Genomic DNA, 10,385 nt, shown 5'->3' with positions numbered 1-10,385 from the left:
TCTTCACTGAAACTGAAAATTTAAAAAAATTTCCTATTAGTTAAAAGTAGCATAAGACAGAAGTATTTGCCTACTGCAAGAGTTGTGGAATTGGATTTATAACACTAAATATAGTTGCCAAAGTTATTATTTTAAAAAACAATCAAGGCCTCTTTGGTGTAATGGTGATCATTTATTGTTGTGTAGGAAATTATATTTTTACTTTAATATCATTTACATATTTAGGACAATGAGCCAGGAAAGACTTATTACAAACAGTCAAATTTTGTCTCAATCAAAATTACCCATCATATTTCTGATGATAAATATTGGGCTAACTTCATTCCTACTTCACTCCTTTTAAATTTCACAATTTTTAGTTAACGGTAGCCTGACTGAAGATGGATTATCTAGTATGCTAATTTCTGCACAAAAATTTACAATTAAACTGCTTGCAAATGGTGGTCTGTCAAATGTGTTATACTAACACAACATGTCTTACTAGTATTAAGTACTATAGTGTTTGGAAACAAGTTTATTGCTATTATAATTATCAGTGTAATTTTCCTAATTTTCAAAACAAAGTACTACAAAATCAGGTTAGATTTAGAAATTTTGGAACCATATAAAATATACAATGAAATAACTATTAATTTTATATTATCTATTCCTCACTTTCATTTCCTAAAAAATATCATTTCACATAAAATTAAATTTTAAATTGAAAAACTTATATTATATATTTTATATTATATAAAATTTATATTAATTCACGTAAAACTTATAATTTTCCACCTATTTCAAACAGGTGGTTTGTTTTTTGTGCTACAAGTGATTAAGAAATTTCATCAAGTTTTCATTCTAGCTGCCTTTAATCTTTTATCATTCTAAGGACATAACACCTATTCTGAATGTAGAAATCATGACCATATAAAGCTAAACCATGTGTAAGAATTGTGGCATCCAATGTATTCAAATAGTAGGCCAAATATCTTAAGATGGGCTTTCGTCTGTCTGAACAAGGACAAATGTGAATAGTGCTAGTCACTTCTGTTGAGTAAAATGTTCTACAATTAAAACATTCATGTATCAGATCCTGAGTGATTGGCTAATAGAAATACATCTCAAAGACTGTAGCTAAATCAGTTTGATTAATAGATTGTGTACATATAATCTACTGTTCATTTTCTCACACTTAGTTTTAATTACATTATGTATTGTTTTAGGATTTATATTGTATTTTCTGATATATGGTAAATCTACCTAATATTGAAGTGTTTTACCTAAGCATATCATAAAATACAGAAGAACAGTTTTAAGACAACAGTATTAACTAACATTTAAAACAAAAAATCCTAAATTTTCCTGATAGTGAAATTTTAAATTTGTCTAACTTGTTAGGTGACTTTCATCAAAAAACATTAAAAACAAGAATTAAATAACATTACAGAATCCAAGACATACCAGTCCATCTTTGCTTTTCTATCCTAAACTAAATTAAATAACTATAAACAAATCTTAAAGCCAACCCTACTCATAATTTTTAGACATTCTTGAATTCTTTCAAATTTACTGCCGCTACAATATCTGAAGGTAACCTATTCTAAGAGTGAAACTCTTATATTAAGATGACTCCCACTGTTCTCATTGTTAAATATGAAAAAAAAATGATACGTCAACACTGTTAATTAACTTTACAAATCTTAAAATATCTAATCAGATTCCCACCACATTTTCAAAATACAACAATTTTAAATAATTTCCACCCTTTCCTTGTCTGACACTCATATTCCAGGCACTAATCTAGTAAGCCTTCTTTGAAACCTTTCCAAGTATTCAAAGTATTTTCCAAGGTAAGGATACCAAGACTGAACGTATTCTAAATTTGGTCTAACCAGTAACCTGTACAATGAAATATCCTCTTTAGGACTTGTATTCAGTACTTCACAGATCAAATGCAAAATCCTGTTTGCCCTAGCACTAACAGTATCACACTGTTTGGATAGCTTTAGAGACTAAACATTTATACTAAGATTCCTTTCCTTTATAATACTTAAGATTTTTCCCATCCAAATCATACTCAAGTAAAATTATGATAACCAATATTTGTTATCTTACATTTATTTGCCAAAGTCATGAAATAAAACAATCCTTTTGTAAATCAGCAGTATCCTCTTCACAGTTGGCCACACCCAAGACTTCAATATAATCTGCAAATTTAAAGTAATTTGACTTTTCCTTCATCTATGTAATTGATGTAGATTAAAAATAGTAAAGGTCCTAAGACTGACCTCTAAAGTACCCAACTTGCAACAGTTATCACTGAACTCCATTTGTTACAACCCTGTTTTCTTCCATCCAGCCACTGTTTTTGTTGAATTTGCTATCTTATCCTCAATACCTATAGTTTTTGTTGTTTAAGCATTTATATAGCATCTTCAACTACCTGCTTAAAATCCAGATACATCAAATTTAAATCCTTACTCTCATCTACATAAGCAGTATCATTTTTAAAGAATGTCAAGAGATTTGCAAGGTAACAATTTCTTTGTGAAACCATACTGGCTATTGAATAAAATTCTAAGCTTCAAGTTACTTTGCATATCATCTTTTAATAAACTTCCCAAAACTGATGTATGGCTAATGGGTTTGTAATTACTGGGACAATCTTTATCACCTCTCCAGAAGTTACAGTACGAAATAAATTAGTAGCAAGTAGCTCTTCTATCCAATCTTTTTTTCTCCTTCAAACCCTTAGAAAAATATCTGCCCCAGGAGCATTATCATTTTTAAAAACTTCCTTAATTTTTTCCAAACTAGCTCAGAATTAATCATTAATGCAGCCATCTTGTTTAATCTTATTTCCATTTATTAACTGTTCAAGATGTGGATGGCTGCTTAAATGTTCATTAATAGAAACCAAAGGAAAAAAATGAAATTTAATAAAGCATTCATCTCATAATCAGATACTAGATTTCCTCTATAAACTCTCAAGGGTCCTATAACTCCCATTCTCATATTATCTTTACCTTTAATGTGTTTGAAGAAATTCTTGCTGTTAATTTTTATATTTTCTGCAAACATTCTCTTATACATCATGTTTGATGTCCTAATTTCCCATTTACTATGTTTCTTAATCTTTTAAGAGTGTCCTTTAATACCAGTCATTCTCAGCTTAAATTTATGGTGTTTTTCTTTAACTTTCCTTTACTCAAAGGACAAGATACATTATTCTCATTATCTCCAATATTACAATATCTGAAAAACTCACTTTAGAGATCAGACAATAACTTTTTTCACTGTGCATGTGCTGCATGTGTGCACAGGTGTGTCCTTATAGCAAAGTCACACTGGGCTATATGCTGAGACCTTGTACAGTTGACACGTAGCTGCTTCATGTTTGGAGTTTAAGTCAGCTTAAGTCAAAGATAAGATCAAAGAACTATTCTTCGGAGATCACAGAACGCACTTGACAGAGCTCAGAATTTGGGTGAATACCCCATTGGTAGCAAAAATGCATGTAAACAGTTTCGGTCCACGTCAGTAGATGATTGAGGCCCGTCTGTAACTGCTAGTCAATTAACCTCATGCTCAATGAATGACACAAGATGTGAAGTCAGATATTGTCTGTTAGCTACTGTTTCAGTAATAGTATTCATTTTTTTAAATAAATGAAAATTGTGACACTGAAAAACTGTAAGTTCCTGTCAGAAAGAACAGGAAAGTGTCAAACCCACAGAACTGGGAGTCACCAGTTAATTAAAAAAATAAAAAAGGGCAAATGCCCATGCAACCCATAAGTGGAGGTCTCACAAAATGCTATACTTCCACACAGTATCATAAAACTTAAGGTAAAAAGAAACAAATAAGATGCCACTTGAGAAAGGCTTTCCTGATTGTATATTTCAAGTCAAATCATATGGTAGTACATGGTGGAGCACTGCTGTCGAAGTTTACACTGGGTGTGGGAGAGAAGGTTGTTTGATTCAAAGAACCAAACAAAACGAGCTTTAAATATCCTCTTCAAAATCTTAGAGGCAGCTTGTCAAAGCAATTGGATGGTAGTTTGAAGGAATCTTGGGGTCCTTCTGAAGCTTAGGAAAATGTAGGATAATAGCCCAGAACCAAGCATCAGGAAAAGCATTCTCCTGTCAGAAAAAAAACAACCAGAAGAATTGCAAGAGATGCAGGAGAAAAATGGTGCAGCATTTCGAAGTGATTAATATCAGGTCTGACTGATGCACCACCAGATTGATGAAGAGAAAGTTTGAGTTCCAAAAGTATAAAAAGCAGCAATGGAGACGATCAGCCTGAATTCTTGATGGTTAAGGTGGGGAATGTAGCATAAGTGATAGATGCAGGAAAAGGTTTTTACCAAGAGTATTGGCAAAGCTCTGGAAATCAGGAACTTACTGGCCATTGGAGAACAATTTCAAAAAGAGGAAGAAGTATACTGCCCACTGACCTTCCAAATCTTGTCCCACGACTTTGGTTAAGTACACAAGTAGCATCCCTTTTACTACCAGTTACAAAGATTCCTTCTGGTTTTGATTTATCTGCCATGTATGTGCCCGTTGGAAAGTTATGCAGTTTAAAATTGTGGTATACCTACGAAAGGCATTCCAGGCAGGATTTCACTATTGACAAAAATAGTGTGGAAACTTAAAGGTTTTAGGAATACACTGAATAGCTGTCTGTACAATACAAATCAGTCAGTGCTGCCATGCTATCACATATCAATGGCTCACATTTGACAGCATGATCAATTTGTAATACAGCAGTAGAAAAGGATCAGTTGGCTTGGTCCAACTTCCAGATACATGCAGATTGAGTGCATCCACCATGGTCAAGTCTCAAAATAAATAAAAAGTAAAAGGAGCATATAGATCAATAGCACTAAATGATTGACTAGGTGAAAGAAAATCTGTATAATAACTAGTACTGGAGAGAAACAAGGTTGTGATCCAGGAGTTATGCTCTATGAAATGACCCCTCTCATCAATATCAACAGACTTCAAGGGTGTAGCAAATGGCAAAGACAGGATGGGTAGATGCAGATCGACCAGCAGTGCCACCCCTCTGTGCACTCACCCATCACAACCTAACATATCTATACAGATAAAATTGCCAAAGGATGATGGCACTGAAAGGTTTCAGAAACATTTACAGTAAAAAGAGGCACAGTGTGATAAGAATCCTTAATGTTATCCATATTAAATAAAACCTTGACAGTTCCTCTGTATCAAAGTGGTCATTTTTATGTATGTGAAGGAGAAATGGGCAGAGCCCTTCTATTTTGGACCACGTTTTTTTTTGTTGGAAGGAGGTCTGTACAAATATTCCACCTACTAAGGGTGGAAGATGGATTCAAGGAAATGCTTGAACCCAGGACCAAAGGAATTCCCTGGAAGGAGTGGAAGAGACAGATGGCAGTGGACAGACTCGTCAACTGTTAACCATGGAGTGCTAAAGACTCTTCAGATGCTTTGCAAACAAGTCTGTTGGAGGCATGGAGAGATCTGTCAGCACTTACCCTGTAGCAGTAGAAGAGTTCATCAGCATATGTCCGTGATAGGGTGGGGGACAACAACTTCCGATCCTCTGGGAAGAATATAGGTGTTCATTGTCTTCAAACGTTACACCTCATTCTCCACAACCTACTTACGGCAAGAACTAAAGCACGAGGGATGTGAACAATTATAGTTAGCACAGTGTGGTTTCAGGGCGTACTCATAAGCATCGTGGTCTTTGTCACCACACCGAGCACGTGTTAAAAAAAATACGGCATCTATTCGAGTGACTGAACAGCTGGCACTGGAAACACCCGAGAGGGTTGGGAACACATGAACATACCTTACAGTTCAGATAGTTTCCCTTGACTGCAGCAAGTGGATATGGTAATGTCAAATATCAAAATCAGAACATTAGTAGGCAACATAATTGTGTTTACAAGTTGAGATTTAGTGCACCACAGAAATACCTTCAGTGGAAAACTAACGAGGATCTCTCAGTCGGGAATTGATGTTTCTCTGAACAATAACTTGAGATATTCAAGATAGCATGTGGAATAACCTCAATGGGTATATCCCCAATGCTCTTCGAATTCAAGAGGAGCTTAGTGTTTTGATAATGTTTGTAAAGTACCTCCAGAGCATAGCTTTCTTATTGACTTGAAGGAGCCAGAGCCAGCAAGCAGCTCTAATTCCTTTTGAATAATAAAAGGGAGATTTCTGCTCTAAGGATTTCTCAGATAATGAGCATAACATGAGAAGTCTAGGTACAGAAACCTGCTGTGATATGATTGTTGAACAGTCATCTATTCATGGCCGTTTATCTTTTTTTCTCAGTTTTATTTATTTTTCTCTCTTAAAAATGGGGGTGCCTTTTATACACTAAAATTTCACTGGCTACTGTCCCTACCTACCATAGAGTTCTCCGAGAGTACGTACTGCAATGCAAAACAAGAACATTGGGTATAGTGCTCACTAAACTATGCAATCACCAGCAGACAATGTTTATAACTCCTGTTGAAAACGTTCAACACTGGTACTTAGTTAATCCTAGCCTAAGAAGACCAGTAAATTGATCCTGGGGGAGCCATCAAGATGCCCTTCTGCAGGAATTCAAGGCCAATGTGGCATGTTAGGGTTGGACCCTTCAACCACTAGAAACCTTTCCTGTCCTTCACGAGTCACCAGGCACGGTAAACACGTGAGCAGATGTTTAGATCGCAGAAGGTAAACTGAAAGGACAGAACCTTTTCTGGGAGATTCCCTCACCAGGAATCCATCTGAATGGAGTTCTTTGTTGAGTGACAATATTGGATATGAAAAATATGATTAATTTGTTTTGTTTGTAAGCAGTAAAACTGATAAAAAAAAGGATCAGCAAATTTCGTCGCTATTTAAATATTCATTCCCAAAGAATGAAAAGGAGAAAGTTGTAAATGGATAGTATTAAAAATGGCGTGCTCATGAAAAAAGTGGAAAGCACCAAATGTACGAGCTTTAGAGGACTGGGCTGTAGTTTATAAAATCATTGTTCCAAAAGTATGTTGTTTTGAAATATTTAAAGATAGCCATAAACTCTCCCGTAGGTCATTCAGGTATCAAAAAGATGAGTGACGAAATTACGAGGCCCGGCATGGCCAAGCATGTTAAGGCGTGCGACTCGTAATCTGAGGGTTGCGGGTTCGCATCCCCGTCGCGCCAAACATGCTCGCTCTTTCAGCCGTAGGGGCGTTATAATGTTTCGGTCAATCCCACCATTCGTTGGTAAAAGAGTAGCCCAAGAGTTGGCGGTGGGTGGTGATGACTAGCTGCCTTCCCTCTAGTCTTACACTGCTAAAATAGGGACGGCTAGCACAGATAGCCCTCGAGTAGCTTTGTGCGAAATTCAAAACAAACAATAATCATATATCATAGCACACTTCTGCATGCATTCTTAAAAAGTATCATGATTAGGATAATGAAAGTAGAGTATATTATACTATCACACACCTACGTAAAGTTTTATGTAAATTGAACAACTAATCAACTGTTTATAAACAAATAACCAAACATAGGAGGGGCAGAAAGTGTTTGTGCGTCTACGTTAATGGTCATTTGTTTAGCCTTTTAGGTAATTTACTTGGCGCAATCTCTCCTCGTAGCCCCCAATGGTCGTTTGGCAGTACTCGACTGGTATTTTCTTCCATTTTTCTTTACAGAAGGCCTCCAACTCTTGCAAGTTTTTCGGATGACGCTGATGAACCCTGGTCTTCAACTCACGACAAACGTTTTCAATTGGGTTGAGATCGGGTGACTGCGATTGCTACTCCAGAACGCTTACATGGTTCCTCTGCAATCAGGATTGCACATATTGTCGTGCTGGAAGATCCAACGACGCCCAAGCTGCAAGTTCCGAGCATCATTGTTGATACAAGTGCCTAATATATCAACGTACTCTTCTTTTTCCATGATTCCGTTGACGCGGTGAAGGGCTGCCTACACCAGAAGAGCTAAAGGAATCCCATAGCATGATCAAGCCACCTCCGTGTTTAGCTGTAGGGACGATGTTCTTTGGAAGATTTCGTTCCCCCTTCTTAAGGAAAATATAGCAAACATCATTGTGTCCGAAAAGCTCGAGTTTAGTTTCGTGTGACCAACAAATACTCTTCCAATAGGTAAAAGGTTTATCTACATGCTTTCTTGCATACCTCAGTCATGCTTCAAAATAAACAGGCTTTAAATATGGAGCTCTACGAGAACGACATGCTTTGAACCCAGAAGAGCGTAACATGTTCGTAACTGTAGAGGTGCTTACTTTAACTCCAGTTTCCCTTACCAGATTCTGTTTGTCATTACGTGTTAAACGAGGGTTCCTACTAACTTTTCTGAAAACCTTCCTCTTGGTTCTCTCTCGAATTTTGGTGGGGCGTCCGGAACGAGGGAGGTTAGCAGTTGATCCTGTAAGCTTAAACTTTGCAATTATGCTTTGAACAGTAGATTTCGACACATTAAGTTGTGTAGCAATACCGGAAAGACACACACGAGACTTGTATTTTACAATAATTCGTTTCTTTAAATCACTGGATACATGTTTCCTGTTCGTCATGATGACCAAGCAGATAATGACGGAGACGGCGCTAAATTGCCGGAAGTACATTTTTTGCTGGCTAAATTCCAATAATTATGAACCCAGTGTCTAGTTCTTGAATGGTATAATGTAATTTATTCGCCAAACTAAACAAACTTTTTACAGGAATATCAATTTTTTCACACGTTCTGAACTGTACGAACACTTTCTGCTCCTCCTGTTTTTGGTTATTTGTTTATAAACAGTTTAGTTGTCGTTTAATTTACATAACAATTTATGTAAACGTGTGTTAGTATAATATATTTATACTTCTCTTAGCCTAATCGTGAAACTTCTTAAGTTATAAGCAAAAAACCACTCGGGACGCAGGTGTACGAACACTTTCTGTCGTAACTGTAGTTTTACTGAAATATTACCAATAAGATTTTCCGTTATTTCAAAAGTGTTCTTCATTCATTTTCCAAAAATTGAGAAAACCAGCAGCCAATAAAGATACAGTATTACCTAAGGGAATTTTCAAAGAAATTGTCTAGTGCTCGTAGTACAAGAGAAATTCTTAGAACACTGACTTTGATAATGGAGTTTGGAAAAGACAAGACTAAATCCCAAGCACAAAGATGAGAGGGCGCCAGTACAAGTTGCAGTGTAAGACATATGTTAATATTACTGGAAAGAAAAAACATCTTGAAAGGACAAACATGAAACACTGTCACTAAGTTGGGAAGGACAATCTATGGTGTCAAAGAAAATGTCGTTACAGAAACATTTGACCTAATACAATTTCTAGTAATTGTGTAATAAATATTTGTAGCAGTGCATAAAATTCTCTAATGACAGCAAGACCAAGTTTCATACTGCAGGATAAGTTGTTTTTCACAACAGTCAAGTAAACCTTCCAAAACTCACGATATGTCTTACTAACATGACCACTTCTCATTTTCATAATAACCTTCTCAGATGGAAGGTTTTTTAACGACCAATGATAAAACCACTACGTCCAGACAAGTTTGGCAGAAAAAAAAGTTGGTATGTAATGGATCAATGCGTTTTAAATACAAATGTCAAAAACATGGAACATATTAAGGTCCAGGGGTGAAATGAATACCTATTTTGAAACGACTAGTTGTAGTAAATTAAAATGATGATTCAGATTAGTCACCCAAATCTTGTAACTAGTCTAGGTAACCACCTTTTACTTAGAGTACGTTACCGTGACTTGATGAAAGCACAAATCTCGGTGTGAATCCTGTCATGCTATAGTTCCAGCGTGCACAAATGTTTGTTATGCTAAAAGTAGCCTACAGAATTGTCTTTACCCACTGTTATACGTTGGCCAGAGCCTGCTTGCACATGATTTGCATGAAAAGATAACAATCCAACAAATACTGGAATGGGAAAAGTCGATAAGTATTTGGATCACTTCAGTAGCTACGACGATAAACAACTTTTCAGGGCTTGTTTCATTTAAATTGACAAAATTTACGCTTGTTCTATCGCAGAGGAAGGAGTCTTCCATAGAATTTCAGCTAGATCCTGGCATGTTCTACCCATCATACTAGTTTTGACCATCCTAGCCATTTCAGGACTTTGAAACTTTATCCAACTTCTGCATAGCACAAAGAAAAAAATGGGGTCGCATTTCACAGTTGCAGTAGATGGAACATCCTCTAATTACTGGTACTCGTATAACGCTAATACTGACTGTGACCATTTTAATTATTCATAGCAGAAAGTATTCTTTAGATTCTAGCAACAGCATAGCAGAAACCATTACATGGGTTACCTTTTGTTGTGTATATTACCCTACACCACCACATACTGAAACACTA

The sequence above is a fragment of the Tachypleus tridentatus genome, chromosome 4, assembly GCF_004210375.1.
Source record: "Tachypleus tridentatus isolate NWPU-2018 chromosome 4, ASM421037v1, whole genome shotgun sequence".
In the NCBI taxonomy this organism is placed as follows: Eukaryota; Metazoa; Arthropoda; class Merostomata; order Xiphosura; family Limulidae; genus Tachypleus; species Tachypleus tridentatus.
This window is presented reverse-complemented; position numbering follows the sequence as displayed.